This window comes from Pezoporus occidentalis, unplaced genomic scaffold (assembly GCF_034315485.1).
Source record: "Pezoporus occidentalis ecotype Australia unplaced genomic scaffold, CSIRO_AGI_Poc_V1 ctg15, whole genome shotgun sequence".
NCBI classification, from domain to species: Eukaryota; Metazoa; Chordata; class Aves; order Psittaciformes; family Psittacidae; genus Pezoporus; species Pezoporus occidentalis.
In genome coordinates this window covers 4,845,223-4,867,889 of record NW_026913316.1, presented here as the reverse complement: position 1 = coordinate 4,867,889, position 22,667 = coordinate 4,845,223, and the positions used below count along the sequence as shown (strand labels likewise).

Sequence of the window (22,667 nt, the reverse complement as noted above, 5' to 3'; positions counted from 1 at the left end):
AGATGCTAATACTTTCTCCACAGTTAGACTTTATAGTACAGGAGCCCCCACAGGCCCCTGCCAGCACCAGAGTTCGGCTGATATCACATCAGGAGGCTAACCACATAGAGGAAGATGGTACAGTGGTTCTTGCTACTCTTGTGTGGTTAACAGCAAAGGAAACAATTGTACTTAGTGAGGCAGAAGCCCAGTTGGCACTTTCCCTTGATATTCACATCTTTATATGGCATCAGCCACTGGATTAAGAGATGAAGTCTGAACATTTATTGCCCCACTCAGCAAAGCCAGTGTTTTTTAAAAAGTCACTCACAAGGCTCCATTTCAGCTGAGAACCATGAGACCTGTGAGCGATCCATACTTCTGGAAAAACGTCAGGTGAACACTCAGTGTAAGAAAGGATTGCTGGGCAGTCACTCTAGGATTTTTGTTTAAAACCAAAGAATTTTAAAAGGACAGCTGTAAAACAAAACTAAAATTCTGAAAATAAGGAAGTATTTTGTTGTTGATGGCTTAATCCTGCAGTTCTCAGTTCTTACCCATCTGGGCTAGTATGGACAAGGAGGAAAAAGAAAACAGAAAGGTAGGAGGTGAAGGCCTAAAATGCTAAGCCATATGATTTTATTTGCTATAAAAATGATAGGATATATCATTTTGGTTCACAATTTGTGTACCATTTAAGGAAAGTTTGTTTCTCAACTGAACTACCTTAGAGAAGATTATTAGTCCTGCTGCCACCCTTAAAAGGGAGATTGCAAGTGTTACAATCTTTGTTGTGAAGTACAAAAAAAGGGAAGAAATTCTTAACTATAAAATGCAGGAGATGAATTCTTAGAATTTGCAACCTCTTAACCAATGTCCTGATTCCCAGTATTAGATAGTACTTAGGAAGTGGCTCTAAGATGATATTTATATAAATGATTTTTTTGTGTGTATTTAAGTGTTTACCTGTGTTCCTCCAGTGTGTGCACTATCAATTTGCCATTCTGAAGAAAGTATCAAGAAGATCATCAGCATAAGAAAGGAACAAGGGCATATAACAGCAAAATGCAAGAAATATGGTAGCTGCCTACGCTTTTGTGTAATTTTTGTGTTACTTTTGTAATTTTTGGTGCATTTGAAAAGCGTTATCCCTTAAAGCAATTTAAGAAGGGTCAATTTAATAAGGAATTACCCAAATTCACTACTTAATCTGGAATAAATTTAGACAATACAGCATTTCGCGTCATATATGTGGGATGGACTGGAAAAACAAAAGAATCTGGATTCTTTCCTTAGTTTTTGTCTTTTTCATTTTTTCTTTTGAAGGAAAACTACTTGAGGTGAAAACTAGAGTCCCAAGCACTAGTTTGGAGAGGATGAGCGCAGGTGTTCCATTTCTAACTCAGATGAGAGAACGGGGCACAATTAGTATTTTCCCCTTTACAAGGGGATTGTTTGCTCCTACTTTTTTCTCCATTACAAACCTGGAATACTAACTGGCCTTTTTTAAGAATTTTTAATTTAGGAACTTTTAATTATTGTTAAGAACATACTGTATTTTGCCAGGTAAGACTATAATGAGAAATTTAGATCCCATTTCTAGGAGCATCTTGGAAACTGAAGCAATTATTTCTCTAAATAGATTTCAGTTCTCAATTGGATATTAGCAGCAGCTGCTCACTTTTCAATATAATAGGTGCTCCAGCCAAAGATCCATTTTTACACAGTTCAAAAGGGACAAGAGAGATCCTATCATTCATGTCTCCCATGTTCCTATCCTTGCATTTGGCTAGTATACTTTTATGGGGAAAAGCCTTCCTCATCCACTCCCCTATTGCCATTGAATTCCCCCCCCGAAGCACTAGATATTCCAGATAAGACAGAAAACTTCGATAAACAGGAATTGTTTTTCTGCCTCTATTCTTGGACCAGATAGTCCCGAACTCATACCCTCTTCCTTCTTTAGGAACCAGTGGAGGATTCACATGTGAAAGTGGCCCTGGCTGCATAGGCTGGATGTACTCTTAGAGTGCTGTTTCTATCACCCTTATCATCATGACGTTAAATCTCCCTCAGCTAAGGCCCCTGCCTTGAAACTCTGCAGATTTCATGTGCAGCAATGTTATGAGAGGAATCCTACAAATTCTAAAATCATAAGGCAGAGAAATTGTTCCTTTACAACTTTAATATACAACATGGTGTTTAGTAAATAAAGCATATGCATGGAAGGCACTTTAAAGAAGGGTTTTGCTAGTTCAACTGATACGTAATGTGATACTGTAATATAATATCATCTATGGAATACAACCTATTTTTTTACCCTAAGATTCTGCTTGGACAACAGTCAAGATCATAAGTCATTCTCCACATTCCCACACAAGTGTTTTTCATATTTATATATATGTATAGGTTGGGGAACATATTTAACACTGTGCCCTTGTGGCTAAGAAGGCCAATGGCATCCTGGGATGTATTAGAAGGGCGGTGGTTAGTAGGTACTTGGTGAGACCCCATAATAAGTTCTGGGCCCCTCAGTTCAAGAAGGACAGGGAGCTGCTGGAGAGAGTCCAGCGCAGGGCAACCAAGATGATTAAGGGAGTGGAGCAATGAGGAAAGACTTGAGGGAGCTGGGTCTTTATAGTTTAGAGAAGAGGAGACTGAGGGGTGACCTTATAAGTGTCTATAAATATATAAAGGGGGAGTGTCACGAGGATGGAGCCAGGCTCTACTCAGTGGCAAACAATGATAGGACAAGGGGTAATGGGTGCAAACTGGAACACAAGAGGTTCCACTTAAACTTGAGAAGGAACTTCTTCTCAGTGAGGGTGACGGAACACTGGAACAGGCTGCCCAGGGAGGTTGTGGAGTCTCCTTCCCTGGAGACATTCAAAGCCCGCCTGGACACATTCCTGTGTAACGTTATCTAGCTGTTCCTGCTCTGGCAGGGGGATTGGACTAGATGATCTTTTGAGGTCCCTTCCAATCTCCAGCATACTGTGTGTGATACTGTGATACTGTGATATTTAATTACTTCCTTTAATAAGAAACATAAGTGAGAAGGTGTGCATTAATATCTACATAAACAAAATAAAAGTATGGATTTACCCCGGGAAGTGTATACTGGAGCTCCTCCCTAAAAGTAACTTAAAAGCGGAAGAATTCAGGGGATTTAGTAGAATATTGTATATTGAATTACATTTACATTCTTCTTACTGGTAATTCAGGAAACATGGTACTGATTAATAGATGCTCTATACATTAAAAATATTTTTCTCTGCCTATGGGTGCATCAGATTCTGGCTCTGCATAGTAATATATGATAGCCATTTATTAATTATTTAAAACACCTTTACAGCACATATTGTCCTCAGCAGATTAGGGCCTACTGTCAGTTAGTTAAATAACCTCCATAGCAGTTTTGTAGTCAACGCTGCCAGGACTGGTGTCTGAAAAGCAGGAAATCCTGGTAGCTGTCTTTGACCACTACAGTGACCACTGGCAGAATTGGACATCTGAGAAATACAGGATATTGGGCTTCTTGTTTTAACCTGAAAACCAAAGTAAAATAAGCATACTAGATACTTCTGTTAGATACCTGAAGATGCTAGCATTCACACAGATCCCTGACACACAGCATCATTGAAGACACTGGAAACATTCCTCTTAAAATGAAGAGTCATACAAGAAGCAAACTTTACTCTATAAAAACTCCAGGTAACAAGTTCATCTTTACAAATCAAGAAGCTGCAAAACAAACCCTAATAGCTACTAGTTCAGTACAGACAAGAAAAGAAGCCCTGGCAAGCAAGGGAGAAAAGAAGCAGGGCAAATGGATACCAGCAAAGAACATTTGTATGGCAATCCCAATGCAGTATATCCATTGTGGAACAAATAATGAAAAACAGGAAGAAAAAATGCCTGGTCATAAGGTAGGAGTAAAAGTGACAAACGAAATCTAACCACTTCATGGCCTGCAGCGGAGTACCTGCAGAATGAACTGTCAAACATGACAAGAAAATGCATCACTGAACCCAGAAAACTTTAAGCAGTCAGAAGATATTGACGTTGACAATGGACTGAGGACAGTAACTCAGGATGTACAGCCTTAAAATTTGTTGCAGGCAACATCTACCATTCTGCAGCGTGTAATGCAACAATAGGAAGGGGGAAATGTATTCCACTGGTGTGTAGTGGGGTATTTTGGAAAAAGAACTTATGTTAAGTCACGTAAAAATAAGCTGAAAATGTCAAATTATCCATGATTGCCAATAGGCATGCAACACATGTTCTGTAAAATGCTTGGGTAACAGGAAAAGAGAGGACATTACACTATCATCAGGAAATAGGAGATAATGAAATAGATGTCAAATAAAGAATGCAACTTGCAGCCTAATAAAATAGTTCCTCTTTTCCACCCTCCTTTTTCTTTCTTCTTTCTAATTCCAAAACACAGTGTTTTGTCCAATACACCAACCCTTTTTTCATTCTTTAGGTTTGAAAGAAAAATCCACCCAATGAATATATCAGCCACATGTACTCTCCTGAAATATGACTGTAAATTTTGCGTGTTTGACACCCTAAAGCTGCTTAGGATTCCTTGAGCTGAAAGGGAGTACTACCCAACCCAGTGGGACCTGGTTCATATATAAGCTCACAAAAGTTCCTTGAATTCTAAGACAAACTGGCAAAGAAAGGTTTTTCATCTATGAAAACCCGTGTCCAATTCCTCATGTAGCTTTTCTTCCACGAACATAAGCATTTTTCCACCATAAAACTAACAGGATGCACATTCCTTCCTCACAGAACAAATCTCACCCAACTGATAAAAATAATTTATATTTGAAAATCACATTACAACTATGTAAAAGTTGCTCTAATCCTTTTTCAGTGGTCATGGTTAACCACCAGGCTGAACTTGTAATCTACAGGCAGAATAAATTGCATGTCCTATTCAAAACTGTGTTAGCTTTCCCTTGCATTTTCACTGTTTAGTATGCCTTTAATTTGAATTCCTTATTAAAAAAAAAAAAAATTGACACACCACTCATTTGCCCCTCCAAGTAGATGAACTATTTGTCGGAGCCTTAAAGCTGAGAGACTCTCAGAGCAGGGACTCCTTTGCACCTGTTTCCAAAGCACTCAGCCCTTAAAGCTAGGAGATCTCAGTGCAAGTAAGACTCAATCATTAATGCAGGTAGAAACTTCCGATTTTTAAAAAACTTAGTTAAAAAAATCCAACATAATCCCAAACAAAACAAACAAACAGACAAAAAAGACCTCAAAAGAACTAAAACCAAAACCCCCGAGCATTCGCTTGAAATTTGTGTCTTCATTACTAGATTTAACTTGAGGGGAGGAAAGTTCTTGCATTTGAGGACTATTGTCTGGTTAACTATATAGATTGTAACAGTAGCACCTATTACAAGTGACAACTTAACCCAGCCATGACAAAGCTTTCAGCAGTGGGAACTTTCCTATCACATATGGCTACTGGAATATATGACTCTCATTCCTGCACAACCCATATGGAGATTATCCCAGCACACATTATTAGCATATTCACAATTTCCTGTAACCTGCATCTTTCAGTCCCACCTTTCCTCTGCAGGTTCATTCATACAGCTCAAGTTTCTCATGTAAAGCAAACACCCCACTCCACCTCCACATGAGTATTAGCAACACTTATTTTTGCACCATCTCTTTGCTTTGCACTCCCACTGGCAGGTCTGCTGGATGTGATGGCCAAAGCTGAGCCACCTCTTCCCAATGCCTCCCAGTTTCAGGAGGCGTAAGTTCACTCCCACATAGCCCATTTCCTCCCTCATCTCTGTTTCAGCACCTCCCACTGACCTCAACAGGAGAGAATAAAATCTTGACTATATATAGTAAGGTTCTCAAACATTTCTCACATAATTTGGGTGGACAGCAGGTGGGACAAGAGAACACTGAGCACTGCACCCTGCAAGGTAGGTTGTACATTCAGACTTGCCTCAGAAAAAGTTGCTTTTCCTAAAGCATCCACAGTTTTAGTGTAAATACTTCATAGTATACCCTTATCTACCGAGCAACTCTTAAACCGTTATGTATCTCTTTTAATTATGGTCTTAATTATGAATGAAATGTGTTATTATCTCCAAAGGGAAAAGGTGATTACAACAAAAACTACATATTGCTCTAAATTTGAAGTGCTTTTTAGAGCACATCTTAAACGTAATTTACTATACGCATCACATGACTAATGCCAGTTATCACAGTACCACTCAACTACGTACATTACTGAAAACTGCTTCTGTCCTGAGGATCTAATAAAAACCCCAAACGAACCAAAAAAAAAAACAAAACAACCCACCACAAACCAACAGCTTTTTATTAACAGATTTCAAATTTGGAATTTTTCATGTTGTCTTTTTACAGTCATTCTCTCTCAACTACTCCACACTCCAAAAATATTCAACAGAAATGGACATTTTGAACATAAATATTTTCTATCAGCAACAGAAACCTACATTTTTTTCTTCTCTTACCCACTTTCTGCAGAATTCTCCTGATCATTTTATAAATCCTCCAGCTGCATTAAAAACAGCCTCTACTGACAGAGAACTTATGTTAACATTCCTAAACTGCTTTTCTCATTGTCCTGGTCTCAAACACAACACTCATAAACCACATGCATTGCCAGAAAAAGGACCTGGTGGTGGTTGTTTGCAGCACCTCGGCATATATATGTGTCAGTGCTGTGGTTAGTTTCTCGACCTTAACTAATGCAGCAATGCTGGCAAAATCTGGCAGGGATGGCCCTCTCAGCCCAAAAGCCCATTGAAACAAGCAGAGTTCTACACTAACTTCACTGAATCTCTTCCCAGTCTAAAAGTCCTCATTTCAGCATTGCGCATGGACCTTTAACCCCTTTACTCATACATACAGCCTTATGTAAAAAAAAAAATGAGGAAGAAGGAGCCCCAGCCTGGATTTTGACAGTACCTGGCTACATCTCCTAGCTTGTAGCTTGAGACTACACCCTTTTCTCTGGGTGCAACTTTTATTCTTGAGGTAGAAAGCAACAGCCTATCCGGTGAGCTGCAGACCAGAAACATTAAGGCGCAGACTTTCTCTGAAGCATAGATACAGTACATATAGGAGCATATTGACAGCATCCTCTCAGTGAGGCGTGTGACAAAGGAAGGCAATACAAAGATTATGAAGATTTATCCTTTAAAATCTAATGCTTCAGCCATTAATTGCATTAGCATTTGAGCTTCTCTAGGAGCAAATGAAAGCCTTAAAATAGCACTCTCAGTCAAAAATAGACCCTTTTTTAAAAGAAAAAAATAAAAACCCAACCAGAAACCATGATCAGCTACCCTCTTTTAAGCTGATTTTATCAGGGTTGAGTCACACCAGATATAAGCTAATCACCAGGAAACAAACCCCCCCTATTACTCTTGCTCTGGAAACTCTTTGCAAGCAGCACCTCATTTTTGCCTGTGTGAGCGTCACATAGAGACCATGTGAAATAGTAGGGAAAGCAAAACTCAACAGTGAGGTATCAGCCAAATCACCTCAGTAGGGTGAGATACATTCTGAATTACCCCCACATTATTCTTTAAACAGCTATTCCTCGAACAAGATAAAATTTGGATAGTTTTTTTTTCATCCAGCTACATCCCTTGGTACTGCTTGTGTGGCACAGAGATAGCCAAAAGAGCTTGTGGTTTCTCCCCAGAGATTCCCTATCTCCACAGAGATCCTTCACAGTCAGGAAGCTGGCAGGAACTTCTGTTCCTACAGTGTGCTGGATTTAATGCTAAAAGGCATAGTGGGAAACTATGTGCCAGGGAGTGCAGAGGAAGCATCTTCAGTGGAAAGCAGAGGCAGAAGCTTTTCAAAGGAAAAGAGAAAGAAAAGGCCAGGTAGCAGATCACTAGAGGAGAAAATGCACTGTACCTTTAGGTCTTTATATAATGAAAACAATGCGCAGAAGCCACACAGCTGTAACTAACTGTTTTCAAAGCAGAAAATAAATAAATAACTTAATCAGGCTTTAGCTGATGTTTAGAGCAGTTCCTGGCAGCAGAATTAAAAGCATTGTAAGAACCGCAACAGACTCACGTATTTAAAGAGATAATATTGAAATATTAATTGACTGGCAAAGAAGGAAAAAGTAAATTTGCCATAGGAAGATAAGACGTAGGGCATGGTGCAATAAGCTTCATTACAGCCATAAACCTGTAGAATTAGCTACAGGTCAGATTCAAAAATCAGTGCTTAATAAGTTTTCTCAATATAAATTATGGAAAGATGACATTGATGTGCCTTCAAATCAACTTTATCCCCCTTCCCAAATCAAGTCTCTATGCTGCAGATTTAATACTAGATTAATATTTCTGCCTTTACTGTTAAGCCCCACTAGATGTGTGAATTTGGGCAAATACCTGCTCCCTAAAACTAGTGCTGTTGATGAAAAGTACTGTAAATAGACCAATGAGCTATTATTGCTATATACTAATTAATCCTTCAGGGAACTGTAGGCAAAAAGCATAAAAGCTGACCTAGCTTTTCATCTCTCAACTGGTTAGACTTCAGGTGCTTTGACTTTGGGCTATGTTCACAAGAGGTAATGGGGCACATGAATCCAGCATGCATGTGATACTGATATCCATTCCACTCAACAGCTGCCTAACCCTACAGATAGCTTTCTTTCTTCCAGGCAAATCCCTGATCTCCAGGCACACCAGACAAATGCTGAAGTCCTGATTCTCTGAGCTAAACACTTCACTCCTACCAAGCCATGATGGGATTTATATTACTTCTAGGTCACCAGGTCTTAGTACAGCAAGTCCTGTGCAAAGGAACAAAATGGCAGTAGTAAGATCATTTTACACACATTAAATACATTACTTAGCTAGAATACAGAAAATGCAAGATTGGGCCCTACTCTGAGAGGTACAGAGCAAGCACTTTGAATTCACTGCCCAAGTCTGATGAGGGGACAGTTTTCCTGGGTGTGAGGCACACGTTGGTCTAGAGGAAGAACAAGAATGACATTTGCAAATTGGCCATTGTTTATGGTTTCCATACCTGCCCTGCTTTGGTTTAATTTACCAGAAAGAGAAGTAGTCTTGATGTAAATATTTCACTCTTGGAGAAGCAGCATGAGGCAGTTTTACCATCTGTTTCCATCTTGAGAGTTTTGAGAAGGTTGTATCAATACTAGTTTTATGCCTTTGCTTTCAGATTCCTCAAGCGTTTCAGCAAAGAAATTACCTATAAAAGCAAGCTCATCTCTCTCCAAAGCATTTTTGAAGTAAGTTAGGGCTACATCCTTGTGCACAAACTGAACCACGGATGTCTTACATGGACACAATGTCAGTTTCAAGAAAGCATGGTTACGAGCTCCACAAATAATCCAGAACTCTGTAACCAGCATCTCTCTACAGTGCTGCTCTGGCATCCATTCTGATAAATTCTCTAGTGAAAAACAAGGAGGCCACAGGAGGGCTTCAAAATTACTGAACAGGTATTTAACCTCTGAAAAGTGTGAAATCCAGGAAGAAAGGCACAGGTGATGGTGGATTCGATTCCTCCATTGTTTTCCAGTTTGAGCGCTGACTCAAAACTTCCAGGTATATTGCATGTTCACACAGTGTAAACCTATATTTCTGTATGACATCTCACATTACTGAAGCTGGAGTCAATTTGGTCATGTGTGGAAGCAACTCAAGGTTTGCAGTATGGGTGGTCATATGCTGAAAGTACAGTATCACTTATCCTGGATAAAATCAGAGTGCAGTGCCGATTGTTACATCAACTGGGAGTGACTATCCAGATACTAATGATCACTTAACTGTAATTTCCTTGAATTTGGTTTATCCACTGTTAGGGAGCCTAAACAAAATTAACTTTCAGCATGTTACTTTTGACAGAAAAGTATTAGCCTCACATAAGAAAACCTTAAAAAATACGTTGCTACAGATATTTACTGAATTCAGTAGATGTCTGCAAGGACAGATATGATCTCTTTGCTGCTATGAAGAAGTAAAAAAAAGAAAAGCTGGTCATTGACCTAACCTGACAATTTGCCTTAAAAAGCATGAAATGACAGAAAGAATAACTCTGAACTTGTCTCTGCCTACTCTTTCTGACTGTAATGGTTCTTCAGGACAACTTTCAAAGTTTGATTGATCCCCTTCAAATTAAGCCCTTCCTCATAATGCATCTAGAAACAGAGAAGAACAAGCACCTACTTATTAGCAAGGATCAGATCTGTTGCTGACAGCTGTCTGTAATTCCCCATATGGGCCAGTCAGCTTTGGAGAGTGCAGAAACTTTTGCCTTTCCATTTCTGGCCCTTATTAGCTCGGGGTAGCTACCGATAGTAATGTCTGAATTTTTCTGGAGAAAGAGTGATGCTTTTTGATTGTTTTGACATACAACTAGTAAATGAGTCAGCACCTTCTTGTAAAACATTAGTAAGTTCAGAGTGCTGAATCACAGTTTCAAAGGTACTGTAAGGTTCTCTTATCTGCACAGGCAAAACATTTTCTGTTTGTTTCAGTAGAGAGGCTATTATTCTGAGGCTGAAAAAATGGGTTTGTGGTCTCATGTCTTATTCTGAGATCAGCATTTAACTGTTTCAGTTCACTGCATCTATAGCTGCACATGAGGGCTTTAATTCATTTTTCTAAGTGATGGTTAAAATCTTCCTGAGGAAAATGTACAGCCCACCCAAACTGCTAACTCCATGTTGTCATGGGTTTGGTTAATGAGTGTGGGTAGGGAAAGGTCATGTAAAAAAGAAACTGCGAAAAAGAAGCAGAATGTTCAGTTTAGATTGAAAAACAAAAAGTTTTTGAGTATGAAGTATGGTTTCCTCTGGAATGAAATACCCCATCCTTCACATGCCCCAGTTCTACAAACCCCAGCCCCCCATATACCACCTTGACCTTCCTGTGTACCTCTGTGTCACTCTTTCCTCCCCCTACTCTCTTCCCACATCCCTTGCACACTTAGCCAAGAGGGGGATGGTGTGCTCGGTGTCAGCCTCTGGATGACGTGTGCCAGCAGCCCAGCAATACGTACATGCTGGCTGGTCACCTGCCCTCTGCCACAAGGCTAGACAGCGGCCAGCTTCTCTGTGCTTTCTCTCAGTCAGGGCTCTTTGCTCCATATAGGCTTGAATTCTCTAGAAATGCTGGTAGGAACTTAATAAACTTGTGATCGAATTCAGCTGAAACCAGTCTGCCCTCTGCCTAAGGTTGTGTAAGAACCCAGCCCCATAACCCTCGTGTCTTTAAGAAGGAGGGCAAGAAAAAAAAAAAGATCAACTATAAACTCTCTGCAGATGAGGAACATGGTGAACTTAGGTACTGTAAAAGTGAGATTAAAGCTCAATAAATGTGATAATTTTACATTGGTTAAACATGCACTTCACAGTCTTTCTTCATTCCTTTGTTTTTGCTGAGAAGATGGGGGTACCATAGCTCCAGAGAAACCAAGAGGAATAAATGCTTAGGCTGTTTTCTCCTCCCTCTCCACAAACTGTCCTGTTCCAGTGAAAACAAATCCTTTTTTTTTTCACTCCACGATGGGACTTCATTATATCACAATCTGTCATTTCTGAGCCAAACCTTCCTTGTGTTGAAACCACTGGCAGGACTGACTTCACTGGGAGCAAGAGGTTCCTACATCCATGCTGCCAAGTGAGTTCAGAGTTGGGGCTGTGAAGTCATTCTCGACACCAGGGCTCATTTCCAAACTCATGAAATCAATTCTATGCAATTTTCCCACCAACCTCATGTGTGGAAAGAACAAACATGTATTTCCCTGTAGAGTAGAAGTATGCAATCACCCTATCTACTTTCAAGGTATAATAAATTTTGCATTCATTCCATAGCCTAATGCTTAGGTATTAATCATTTTGTTGCTTGTTTTTTACTCAGGGATTACTCTGGTAAAACCTTTCCTTCATATCCCCAAAAGGAAACTGGAATAAACGACTGCCAAATGCCACATTTCCCATTGGGAAACAGAATTCTTAACCATCTGAACACTTGGTGTACCACTGAAAAGCAAAGCTGTGCTACAGATAGTATTTATAGTACATTTTATGAGACCAAAAGTTGTCAGTTAAACCACTAGAAACTAATAAATGGGCCTAGTGTCATTTGAGTTGTCAACAGGATATAAGCTGATGTAAGGAGAACACCTACATTTTTTAGGCTTCTTTTGCACGAATAACCGTACAACTGATAGTCATGCTTGACTTTGTAGGAATATTTTGAGTAAGGAATAAAGTCATTTCCTCCACTGCAACAGTAATTATCATCAGATCACTAAAAGACATTTGTTATATAGACATGCTTAATTCCTGAATATGATGATGTCCAGTAACCTCTATTTTAAAGTAAGCATTCTCATATATAGCTGTTTAGTTGAGTGAGAAGGCTAGCAACAGAAAATAGAAAAATCACAAATTGAAAAATCACAATATTGAAAACTGTCACTGTGCTGTAAAGGGTGGACATTAAACACACAGAAGAGGGAAATATGATTTCATTTCATAAACAGAAAAAACCTTTTGAATTAAATAACATTTTTTCAATGCATTAAAGCCATTGAATGAATTATCTGAAGAGCTTTGAAACTGCATTTATATATGTATATACAGGTTCAACAGCAAAGCCTTCTTTATATAAAAGAAATCAAATTCGCAGCTGGTAAGATTCCATTCTTTGTTTTTTCCCCCAGTCATGTTCTGTGAGAGTGATTATTTCAAACAGCTGCTCTGAACTACAGAGGTGCATCAGTATCAGAGGCACAGGTTCTTATCGCCATTCTATCATAAATACAGAGCATCAAAAACTCTGACTGAAATGTAAGTCTAACCAAAGACAAAGGCTTGACCACAAGGTTTGAATCTGCTAGATTCAGACCAAGTACTTCTATGTGTCAAGATATGAATCTATTTATTTTTTTGATTCTAATGATTTTTAATGATAATGTCTGGTTATCATTAAGACTTCTTTATATGAAAAGAAAAAAAAAAAAGAAATCAAATCAAACTTGATTACAGACCCCTAGTATAAAATGCATGTAAGTGGAAAAATCTGAAATTTTCACTGACAGAACAGCCTGACACTCTTATAGGTTAAAGTTTTGACAGTTTAACACAAACATTTAAAGTGTACCTCATCCCTTCTTGGAATTACAGGATAAAGCACAGATGGCACCCTGGAAACATAAATTACAATCATCTCCTTAGAGAACATGTGCTTTTAAACAAAAGCAGAAATTTCCCTGGAAAAGGAGGCCAAGAAACTTGCCTGTGCAAACAGTTACCATGAAGAAATTGGTGCCATATTCTTTGGAATAGGAAGTGTATGTGAAAAATATGGTGGGAATTTTTTTTTTTCTAAAAATACATTAGTCCATTTGAAAGAAGGAAGTAGTGAGAATCTCAAGTAGTAGAAGTATTTTGAAACATTTCTACTATTAAAAATTTACATAGGGTTGTGATAAAAGTCCCAGTGAGCCTTTTAGCTATGCCTTTCCTCATTAATCCTCTCCTGTTCAATATATACAGAGAGAAAACACCACACTGTTCACTATGAATTCTGAATTTATGTCAAGTTGATCTTAAAAAGAGAGGCAGTTTGAGGAAACTTGTGTTTAAAACCTAGGAAGGACAAATTCATTGTCAAGAGTTTCTATTCCTATGGTTTACTAAGAACAAATACAGTGACAAAGAATACAAATCTCAGAGATAAACCAAAAATTTTAGAGTTCTTCAACACTAAAATAGAGGTAATAAAAGAAAACGTAAAGAGCACACTTCATTCTCATACAGCAATGTTTCCAGCACACCTAACATTTTGCAATGCAGGCTCTGCCTTTAATCAGGTTGTGCTGGAGTATGGCTGGGAGGAACAACTGACATTAAGGCAGATCTGCTGGTATGAGTGAGCTCATCAGCCCCTCTAAACAACTCACAGGGCACATTTGCATTTACAGATAGAGATACAGCCCTCTACCATGGACTGACCTAACCAGGCCAACTTCAGCCTAGCAGTGAAATAACAGCACAGACTTGGTCTGGCTGTCCCTGGGACTCCAGGCAGATCTGTACAGCCCACATTGACTGACATTTTGCTGACTTGGTTACAGTGGTATTGGGTACTTGATCTCAACTGAATTAAGGCAGAGCTAGACCTATGATCACACACAGCATGTCCTGAGTTCAGTGCACAAAGTCCATACAAGCTCTGAGTTTGTCTGATTCTGCTAGTAGGGAGAGATCTTTATACAGCAGTTCTCAGGCCATGGCCTTTCTTTTGCCAGATAGACAGTACAACAGAACTACTTTGTTGGCTCCACCCAACCTAGGATTCCTCTGGTGTGAAGGAGACTGCTGAGTTGCAGGCTTGCTTTGGTGGAAGTGTGCAAACCATCTTGGTATGATCCCTTCCTGCATCCCATGTGAAGGCAAGGTGTTTATCAAAACAGCTTCCTGGTAAGCCCTGCCAGTTTAGGTCATCTATAAAGCTGGATGTCCATGGGCATTTGTGCTTTGCATTAATATGTGATTTTTTCATAGACAAATGGGTTATTGCTAAACATATTTATTTTTTTCTTGTTCTTTTATATTCCTCTGATTCTCATTGCTCTAGAATGAAACACAGATGCCCTTACACTAGTCAGCTTGAAACTAGAAATATTCATTACTAGATATAAATGACTGACATTTAAAACTGAAGGCTACCCCTCATTTCAAACCTAACTGGAATGAGTCACTATCTGGGACATTTATCCTACACCTGTAGTTCAGTTTTTATTTGAAATCTCCCAGGAAAGAATTTGAATCTCCCCCCAAAAATATCCTATACCAAAATGTACTTCTTTCCCTAGATGGAGAATGAAGACATTAAAAAAAAAAAAAAAAAAAGCCAAGCATCCCTGCAGAATAGGAGCAACTTACTTGTAACTAAATGTTTATGGCACTCTTTCAGCATGTGGAAGTTTTCCTCATCTGTGAAGACTTGGACCTACTTCTCTGGTGAAAGTCCCTGACTGATCAGACCATAGGTCAACTTGCATCTAAAGCTGTCTTAACCCCATGTTTCATTTTCAATGGAGTAGGGAAATATTTGTGGGTCAGAAGATATCTCCCCAGTCTGAAATCTTTGTCTTCAAGCTGGAAAGAAATCTCAGTGGCTAAATATAAATGATTAAACATTTGCTAGATCATTTCTTATCAAACTCTGAACTACTGACTTGATTTCACACACAAGAAACCTTTTCTTGTTCTTTTAGGTTCTGCAAACTGAAGGTTATGATGATTCATTTTAATTTCTTCACTTGCTGGAAATTTATTTGAAATTAAGACATCCAAGAACAGATATCACTGGGATAACAGATTGCTTAGAGAAGAGGAAGAAAGTGAATGTGTGAGTGAATTCCCATATAAAAGGGCATTAGTAGAAGAAATAAAAGCAAGGAAAATTTTAGTACACTTTTTGTCCTTTACTTGGCTATGAAAATGGACTTACTTAAAAAAATAACTGAGTTTTTCATGGAAGAACTTTCCTAAGCAGTTATGAATCTATTCTCTATCACCTAGCTACCAATCTGCTGGTTTGATTCTTTTTCACCCACTCAATATCGAACCACAGCACTTGTTTGCACAGCCTGCAGCAGACTGACTTCTCCAGGGATTTCTTTGTCTAAATTCTGTGACTCTAGTGCAAAACTAGCTGGGCAGTCTTCTTTATATCAATTGGCATCATAGCGTGATATTATACCTTTGGCTCTGATTTCAATGAGGACATGTTTCAAGTACCTGATCTACTTGCCCTTAAACAGGCCTGTTCCAAGCCCACTAAAGTCAGTAACAGCCTTTCTGCTGGTTGGCCACATTGAAATTAACTAAAGATCTAACACAAATAAATCAGAATATTTAACTGGATGTAAGAATGCTAAATGAGGATAGGCCTTTCTTGAGCAGCTTTTTTAATGATAATTTTAAAGTCATGTCTTTGGAAGAAGAATAATCATAGAACCATAGAATCAGCTAGGTTGGAAAATACCTTTGAGATCATCAAGTCCAACCATTACACCAGGACTGCCAAGATCACTATTAAACCATATCACTGAGGGCTTCATCTACACAGTTTTTGAACACTTCTAGGGATGGCAATTCCACCATTTCTCTAGGCAGCCTGTTCCAATACCTGATTACCCTTTTTGTGGAGAAATTGTTCCTAATATCCAGCCAAAACCTCCCCTGGCACAGCCTGAGGCCATTAATTCTTGTCCTATCATTTGTTATTTGGGAGAAGAGACCGACCCCCACCTCACTACAACCTCCTTTCAGGTAGTTTTAAAAAGAGTGATAAGGTCCCCTCTCTGAGATTTCTCCAGACTAAACAACCCCAGTTTCCTCAGCTGTTCCTCATAAGACTTATTCTCCAGACCCTTTACCAGCTTTGTGGCCCTTTTCTGGACCTGCTTCAGCACCTCAATGTCTTTCTTGTAGTGAAGGACCCAAAAGTGAACACAGTATTCAAGGTGCAGCCTCATCAGTGCACAGTACAGAGGGATAATCACTTCACTGGCCCCGCTGGCCACACTATTTCTGATACAGGGCAGGATACCGTTGGCTTTCTTGGCCACCTGGGCACCAGCTTGCTCATGTTTAGCTGGCCACCAATTGACACCCCCAGGTCCTTCTCCACCTAGCGGCCTTCAGTCATTCTTCCCCAAGCCTGTAGTGCTGCATGGTGGTTTTGTGGCCCAAATACCTGTCACTTTGCCTTGTTGAACCTCATACCATTGGCCACAGCCTGTTGATCCAGCCTGTCTAGATCCCTCTGCAGAGCCTTCCTATCCCTCAGCAGATCAACAGTCTCAGCCAACTTGGTGTCATCCACAAATTTACTGAGGGTGCACTTGATCCCCTCATCCAGATCATTGATAAAGATATTAAACAACACTGGCAGCTGTACTGAGCCCTGGGGAACATTACTAGTAAACGGTCACCAACTAGATGTGACACCATTTACAACCACTCTTTGGGCTTGATCACCCAGCCAGTTTCTAACTCAGTGAATAATCCACCTATCCAGGCCATGAGCACCCAATTTGTCCAGGAGAATGCTGTGGAAGACAGTGTCAAATGCTTTACTTAAGTCCAAATAGACGATGTCCACAGCCTTTCCCTCATCAACCAGGGGAGTCACCTTGTTGTAGAAGGAGATCATGTTGGTCAAGCAGCACCTGCCCTTCATGAACCCACGCTGACTGGCCTGATTCCTCCGTTTTCCCTCATGTGCTTTATGATCTCACTCAGGATCATCTGCTCCATGACCTTTCCTAGCTCTGAGGTCAGGCTGACAGGCCTTTAGTTGCCAGGGTCTTCCTTCCTGCCCTTTTTGTAGAGAAGCATCATGCTGGCCAGCCTCCAAGCCCCAGGGACCTGCCCAATAGACCAGGACTGCTTACAGATGATGGAGAGTGGCTTAGCAAGCTCCTCTGCCAGCTCCTTCAGCACTCTTGGGTGTAACCCATCTGGCCCCGTAGACTTATGTACATCTAGGTGGAACAGGAGCTCGCTAGCCACTTTTTCCTGAATTATGGGGACTTCAGCTCCCCACCTCTGCCATCTAGCTCAGGGAACTGCGTACCCTAAGGATGGCTCGTGACTATTAAACACTGAGGCAAAGGCTGCATTAAGTACGTCAGCCTTTTCATCATTATCAGTCACTGTTTTCCCTAGTATCCAGTAGAGGATGGAAGTTCTCCTTGGTCCTCCTTTTATTGCTAATGTATTTGTGAAAGTACTTTTTATTATCCATTATGGTAGTGGCCAGATCTAGTTCCATCTGAAGGAATGGAAGAAAAGCCTTTGCCTTTCTAATTTTCTATCTACATAACCTAAAAATATCCTTGTACTTTTCATGGCTGGACTGTCCCTTCTTCCACAGGTGATAAATTCTTTTTCCTGAGTTCCAGCACTATCTCCCTGTTCAGCCAGGCTGGTGTCTTCTGCGCTGGCTTGATTTTTGGCACATTGGGACCGCCCACTCCTGTGCCTTAAGGATTTCATTCTTGAAGAGTGTCCAGACTTCCTGGATCCTTTTGTCCTTCAGCAAGGTTTCCCAAGGAATTCTGCCAACCATCATCCTAAACAGGCCAAACTCAGCCTTCCAGAAGTCTAAGGCGGAGGTTTTGCTGACTTTCTTCCTGACTTCTCCAAGGATTGAAAATTCAATCATTTCGTGATCACTTTGCTCAAGATGGCTTCTAGCCATCACATCACCCGTCAGTCCTGTTTGTGAACAGCAAATCTAGCCAGGCACCTCCCCTAGCTGGCTCACTGACCAGCTGGATTAGGAATTTATCGTCAGCACCCTCCAAGAACCTCCTGGATTGTCTCTTCACTGCTGTGTTGTACTTCCAGCAGACATCTGATAGGTTGAAGTCCCCCACGAGAACAAGGGCAAGAGACCATGAAATTCTCCCAGTTGTTTGAAAACACTTCATCTGTATCTTCATCCTGCCCAGATGGTCTGTAACAGACTCTTACCAGGATATCTGCTTGGTTGGCCTTCCCCCGGATCTTCACGCACAAACATTCAGCCTTCTCACTTACAACATTTAGTTCAAGGCAGTCAATGCACACCCTGACACACAACTCAACCCCATCACCTCTTTTTCCTGGCCTATCTCTATAGCCATCCACTGCAGCATTCCAATCATGTGAATCATTCCACCATGTTTCTGTGATGTCATAATTTCTCTGCTGCAGAATGGCTTCCAGCTCCTGTTTGTTGCCCATGCTGCAGGCATTAGCATAAATACATTTAAGTTGCCCCGTGGATCTGGACTCCAGAGGTGGCATGTTACCACTTGGCTCATTTCTAGCAAGCCCCCTTCAACCTAGTTTAAAGCCCTCTCTATAAGCCCTGCTAGCTCCTGGGCTAGGATCCTTTTCTCCCTTTGGGACAGGCATACCCCATCTGCCTCCAGCAGGTTTTTTGCCATGTAGACTCACTGATGGTCAAAACCCACAAAATTCTGGCTCTGATATCAGTCATGAAGCCAGGAATTAGTGAGATTTTTCTGATGTAACCATTGTCATTGATTGCGAGTGGCAGAAGGAATAAGAACACTATTTGGGCTCCCGAACCTTGAACCATTCCTCCCAAGGCCCTGAAGTGCTTCTTGAATCTCCTCAGGCTTCTTGAAGAGATTTCCTCATTTCTTCATTGCCCACCTCATTAAAGTCACAGGGCCATACCAAATGAGTGAGTTTTTTGGTGAAGTCCCTTACCCTGGCTTTAGAAGTATGGCTTTAAGCCACAACAATTTAAGTCTACCTTACATCCAAATACTAGTCATATGGTTTATCTGAACAGTTCTTTTTTTTCAGCTCTTAAATAAAGTGCATGCCTGGAAGAAAAGACTACTCAGTCCCTAAAAGCCTTTGTTTTGATTTATGAAAAAGAACACTTAAAAATAGCAAGGGTAATCAAATAACCCACTGCTCATATTGGCTGGCAGATTTTAGAACAGTAAGCATATAAATTACTACAGATGTTCATACCGAACAGTATCGTGATTTCTGGGACAGAAGCAGAGTCTTTTCCAGTTTTAGTTCCTAGATGTCTGATATTATTTTCCTCTACCTCTTGAGGCTAATGTCCAAAATAGAAAACAAACGAAACCCCCAAACCAGTTCCTGTGTCTAGCTTCATGACATGTCAAACAGTTTGGTGAAGTAGGGGTTGTTTTGGGGTTAGGTTTTTTTTTTTTTTTTTTTGTGTTGGTTTGGGGAGGGGGAGGGAGATGACTCTTAATTTTTTCAGTAAAGTTGTCTCTAGATAATGTGTGCTTGATTCAAGTGGTTAGTATTTACGCTCAATGGTTACCAATTAATTCAGTAGTAGCAAAGTTTCTTCATAGCTTTCCTTATTTTTTTTTCTGCAAGCCTAAGGCCATCTATTTATAAAGCAATGGAAATTTTGGCTTTGCCCTTAGTAGAAAGAAACTTTTACCTATTACCCCCATACACTTATCCTTTCCTACCTGTTTACACACCTAGGCACTTGCTTCTCTGCTTTGACAAGTAGATATTTGTCCTCTGCCCCTTAAATCATGTACACCTCTGCACCTCTTCCCTTTATGGTTCCTCTACTATTGCCAGCCATTTTATTCTCATCTCCATTTCTTCCTCCAGTCATTGCATTTTTCAACCCCATGTCCCTCTTTCCCAAAGTCGTCAAGGTTCACCACTTCCGTTGCAATCTTTCCCAACCATCAGCATGCTCATTTCCTGTCCTTCCCTAAAACTCTATCTTCCCTGACTGCTTCTTTCTCAAATAGGGAATTTGCAGACCAGTAATTATGATTCAAGGATGAAGACTATGTCAAATGTGAGGCACAGATGAATTTTCCATGGAGCAACTGTATGGCCCGGGAAGGCTTTTCAGCCTGCCTGTGCTGATAATGTCAGCACAGGTCCCAGTCTTGAGCTTCCCCAGCACCTGGGTAAGTTCCCTTCCCTTAGGCAACCCTGCAGACTCCTTGCATCTTCCTCTCTCCCTCATCTCTTCCTCTCCAGCAAATTCAAAATATCAGAAAAGGGATTTATCTAGGCAATTGCTAGCCTGCTTACATATATATTTACTGGAATGAGCAACATTGTTGCAATTAACAGAAACCTCCAATGTGATGGCCCTAAGCACATGCATAATTATTCATAGAATGGGGGTTGGCAACTGCCACCTCTTTGGAAAATGGCAGCGCTACCCTGCACTTCCCTGTCAGGATTGCTGCAGAAGGTTTCAGGAAAAACTCGGGTCACAGCTGAAGAAAAAACCCCAGCCTATCCTCTGTTATGTTAGACAGCCTCAGCTATAATAAAACATAATTATTAAATCATAAGCCACAAAATCACTTACTTAATGACAAGAAAACCAGAATTGAAATGAATTTAACTCAGAGAAAACCTTAAGGAAAAAATCTGTTATAGGGTAATTATTTTCCTTTAAGACTAACTTAATATTAACTTTTTATGGAATCACAGAATCAAAGAATTGTTAGAGTTGGAAGGGACCTCTAGAGATCATCTGATTTTGAAAAGCAGGTTTGGAAATGATGAGAAAGAGGTGCACAAGACTTAAGGGGCAGATGTCCCTTCAGAGGTGCCCCTGGCTGCCTGCAGTGTGCGGTGACAGGGTCTGCCTCACACAGCTCTAGCCGAAGAGTAACCATTGGGGTTTACTTTTGTATGTCTTGTGAACTATATCCTGGTCAAGGCAGAGCCACCCAGAGCAGTTACACAGGAATGCATTCAGGTGGGTTTTGAATGTCCCCAGAGATGAAGATTCCACGACCACCCTGGCAGCCTGTTCAATGCTCTGCCACCTTTCGTTTATGGTCATTGCTCCTTGTCCTATCCCTGGGCACCACTGATAAGAGTCTGGCACCATTCTCCTGGCACCCACCTTTGAGATATTTACATGCATTAACAAGATCCCCTCTCAGCCTGCCCTTGACTAAACAGGCCCAGCTCCTGCAGTCTCTCCTTGTAAGAAAGATGCTCCAGACCTTGATCATCCGTGTAGCCCTCCTCTGGACCTTCTCCAGTAGCTCCTTGTCTGTCTTGTACAGAGGAGCCCAGAACTGGACACAGTACTCCAGATGTGGCCTCATTAGGCTCGAGTAGAGAGGGAACATCACCTCCATCGACCTGCTAGCCGCTCTCCTCATGATGCACCGCAGGATGCTATTTGCCCTCCTGGCTGTAAGGACACACTGAGGCTCATAATCAACCTATCATCTACCACAGGCAACCCTTTAACAGCCCCACACTTTAAAAAATCAGCATAATGCACATACCTTTGGACAGCTTGAAGATCTGTGTTGCCGGCGGTGAAGCCTCCCACACTCTGCTTTCCAGTGCCACCACACTTGTGCAAAGATGGCAGGGACTTACCTGCTGCCCGCCAGACTGAGCCTTCCTTGCCTTTGCTCCACACCCAGTGCCTGATGGTGGCTGTGTCCAGCACGGCTGGGTGCAGACTGTTGAAGAACAGCCCTGCTGGGGCCTGGTACCCTGCAGGCCTGAGCTCACTGTGGAGCAGCAGCGCAGGGCAGGCTGGGTACCTGCAATGGAACCTGTAGGCAGAGGGGTGGGTAAAGGCCCCAGATGAGTCTGCTTATGGCCATGAAGACCTACTAGTGCTCTCGGGACCCTGCCATCATTTTACGGGGATTGTCCTGCAGGGTCAGTGTCAGGACAAGAGCTGTGACTGCTGCAAAATGGCTGCCCCCCAGAGCAGCTGGGGAGCCCAGGTGTTCCTAGAGCTATCCTGTTGCCTTCTTAAAGAGAAGCAAGATGAGAAGCTGTCTGCTCTACTGCCTGAGTGAGAAACAACTCTCTTTCTCATTCGTTCTGAATCTGTTTTTCCTATCCATATTCCACTCAAAGTAGTGCTCCCTTCAGATGTGCCCCTGGCTGCCCGCAGTGTGCAGTGACAGGCGTTGCCTCACACAACTCTAGGCAAAGAGTAACCGTGGGGTTTCACTTTTGGATTGTTTCGTGAATGATAATCCTGATGTTTTCTGAACACTGGGAGTCCAAAGACCTCAGGCAGAGAGGCGAGACTCGGCTTTCCCAGGGAAATACC

General features: G+C 41.0%; 1 protein-coding gene across 1 annotated transcript in view; it reads right to left on the bottom strand.

The window, feature by feature from the left end:
• IKZF1 (IKAROS family zinc finger 1) overlaps window positions 1-22,298 on the bottom strand; it is a 106,348-nt gene extending 84,050 nt beyond the window's left edge. The window contains exon 1 of the mRNA XM_062610896.1: window positions 21,877-22,298. The gene's annotated coding sequence lies outside the window, so the exon portion shown is untranslated. The remainder of the gene's footprint in view (window positions 1-21,876) is intronic.
• Between the last annotated feature and the right edge of the window lie 369 nt (window positions 22,299-22,667).